Raw genomic sequence first — 3,132 nt, 5'->3', positions numbered from 1 at the left:
TGCCCCGGGGCAGAGCCCGAGCGCGCCGGGCAGCGGCCCCGCCTGGTGCCCTGCTGGCCCCCGCTCGCAGCCGGGCGGACACCTGCACGTACCTAGCTCGGGCAGGCTCCGCTCCCGCTCCCGCGCACACGCTGCCTTCAGAGTGACTGGAGCAAGCAGACACAACCCCCTCCCCTTCTGCAGGCAGATGCGAAGAAAACACTCACGGGGGCGGGAGCCCTCCCCCCCCCTCTTAATGGCCCCTTCCACGTTGATTAAAAAAGAAAAAGTCCTAGATTTGTTGTTGTTGGGGGGGGCGGGGTCCTCGCGAGTCCTAGGACTCACTTCAGCCCCCGTTATTTTCTTCGTGGCTGGTTTGCCCCAAGTAGCATCCGCAGGGCGGGTTCAGATGGCTTCTTGTCACACGGGCGAGGTGTAGACGGCTCCCAGGTTTCTCTTAGAGCACCTTAATAAAAGTTTTGTTATTTTGTTTTGGTTTCAACTAACCTTTGGATACATTGGTCTGGATTGGAAATCCCCCCCGCCCAGAAATAAATAAAACAAATCAGTGTTACTGGTTGTAAACAAAACTGTAGAGTAAGCACTCTTAGAAGTGGATTTTGCATTGCTCTCCAAGTTAGCCCTCTTACAGTTGTTGCTACTTACATCGTAACTTGCTAAAGCAATTGCACAATTGTTTTGTTTCTTCACAAAATAATTTGCTGGTTGGAGCCATCCCGCTTCTTGCTGTAGCATGGGACACTGTACTCGCTACAGTCACTTGCGCTCATTTGAATTGCAACCATGGTTTAGGACTGTTACTACTTCATGCATTATTTATGTGTGATTTTTTTTTCAATCTTGAAAGTCCATCCAAATTACATGACTAATTTATTGGGAAAGCTTACATGGGAAATCAACAAAATATTCTATGCCTTGAGGAATACACAAATGAATACAGACAGGAATATGAAACTCTGCACTCCTTGGGGCAAGTTATGGAAAATACATTTTTAAAGAAACTTCTTTTATTTCTACAGGATAAAACCTAATCCTTTTGTATGTGTGTTGTTTTTCTTCCTCCTCTCACCACAATTCAGTAGCTACGGACTGACTACTTCAAGATGTCTTATTTGGGATAAAATTAAGACAACATTTGTAAAATGTTTATCATTAAGTCAAAGTCTGTACTTACAAAAATTGTTCCCTAGTGCCCTCTAGTCTTTAAAATACTAATGAAAAACTGCTTAACCAACCATTCCCACAAGGGAGAACATTTTACCAATAAAACATAAAATATGATGAATATGGCATGATTATATTAAGACCACCATGCTGTTTTATGAAGCAATAATCCTCATTCCTAAGAGGATAAACTACAAGGCCAAAGACCAAGTAGTTTATTTTAATAAGGAACTTGGATTACTGATTTAGAAAAAAAGGTCACACTATTAACATGTTGAAAGTCTTTTAAAGTTTACCTGTTACTATATTTCTCATTATTTGATTATTAATGATTTTGTTAGTCACATAAAGCAATTTCCTTAGTGTTCCAGTCTGACTGAAGCAGTGTTACAGTTGTGTAATCTCAGCAGAATACACAACAAATTACAATACATTTGTATTTGTTACCTAAGCAGTATTAGATCCAGTCTCCAAAGGTGAAAGGCCAATGCATTAACACTCAGTGCCTTGAAACTACCAATTAAAAGACAACGTTTTTCAAAATTCATATTTATCCCTGAAATAGGTTTACAAAAAAGGTGGACAAAAAGGCAAAGGGACTACGGAGTTCAATGATCCATCACTAACAGGCTGACAACGTAGTGAATGGTTGTATAGACTGAAATGCATCAAGATCTTTCATTTTATTATTCACAATAAATTTTAAGAAATGTTTTAAAAGTAGGGGTGCACAGATAGAGATTTTTGGGGCTGATACCAATAGCCAATTTTTATGGAGGCATATCAGTTGATACCAATCCAATTTCCGACACGCAGCCTGGCAGCTTGAAGAGCGCTGTCCGGCTGATAAGTCTGTTGTGGTGGAAGGAGAGGGGGAGGGCAGGGAGTGGAGCTGGGGCTGCCCAGCCAGGGCGGGGCACAGGATGGAGTCGCAGCTCATCCAGGGGCCATGGGGCAGGGAGGGGAGAGTCCCACCACTGTGAACACCCCAGGAGGGCATGGGGGGTGGGGTGCCTCTGGATCTGTGCGCAGGGTGGGGTGAAGCAGGATGCCACTGCGGCTGGGGCCAGGGCTGCACTCAGGGTGGGCAGTGGTGGCACTAGAAGGAGGCTATGGGGATGGGGCTGCAGCCAGCACAAAATTCACCGTAACCCCGCCATAGCTCCCTTCCCAGCACTGCCACCGCCCACCCCAAGCACAGCCTGGCACAGCCCACTCTGGGAAGAGCCCACAGCAGCTCCAGTCCCAGCCTGCAGTAGTAGCCTACCCTCACCCCATGTAGATCCAGCGGTCACATGCCCCCCATACGCCTCCAGGGTGCGCGCAGCAGCAGGAGCCGTCCCCCTCTCCCCACACCCTCTGAATGAGCCATCGCTCTGCCCTGTGCCCTGCCCCATCCCAGCTGGGTAGTACCTGCCCCTGCCCTAGCCCCACTTCCTCTCTCACTGCAGGGGCCTTGATCTGCCCCGCCCCATACTTCTTCCACCACAACAGACTTACCAGCTGAACACAGCTCTCCAGGCTTTCAGGCTGTGCTCCTCACCACCTACTTGCTGCGCTGTGGCTGCGTGAATGCATGGGGCATTTATCGGCCACATTATTGGCCACATCAGGCTGATTTCTGATACAGTCAATTTTCTTTATATTGGTGCCGATCTGATATCAGACTGATGTATCAGCTCTATATAAAAGTATATATGCTAGGAATATAACTACAAAGAACATATAACAGTTATGTAAAGAAGTTACTATGGAACGACTCTGCTGAAAAAAGAGGTAATTAAATAGATATACATACCTGTACATATTATAAAGATAAGAACCTGGCCTCATTGCAATCATCCAGAAAACTCATATCAACTTTGACAGGATTTTACTCCAAGTCATAGGAAAAAAGTGCAGTGGTATTATTTATGGAAGCCAACAAGCACAAACACTGCATATTTTAGTTTCCATTTGTATCAAATT

The 3,132-nt window shown here is 45.8% G+C and overlaps 1 protein-coding gene across 2 annotated transcripts in view; it reads right to left on the bottom strand.

Annotated features, from left to right (window-relative positions):
* P2RY1 (purinergic receptor P2Y1) overlaps nt 1-185 on the bottom strand; it is an 8,777-nt gene extending 8,592 nt beyond the window's left edge. For both annotated transcript variants that reach the window (XR_002095001.1, XM_019503168.1), the window contains exon 1: nt 93-185. The gene's annotated coding sequence lies outside the window, so the exon portion shown is untranslated. The remainder of the gene's footprint in view (nt 1-92) is intronic.
* Between the last annotated feature and the right edge of the window lie 2,947 nt (nt 186-3,132).

The sequence above is a fragment of the Gavialis gangeticus genome, unplaced genomic scaffold, assembly GCF_001723915.1.
Source record: "Gavialis gangeticus isolate Ggan-Ray unplaced genomic scaffold, GavGan_comp1, whole genome shotgun sequence".
Classification (NCBI taxonomy): Eukaryota; Metazoa; Chordata; order Crocodylia; family Gavialidae; genus Gavialis; species Gavialis gangeticus.
The sequence above is the reverse complement of the archived record's forward strand: the minus strand, read 5'-3'. Positions and strand labels throughout refer to the sequence as shown.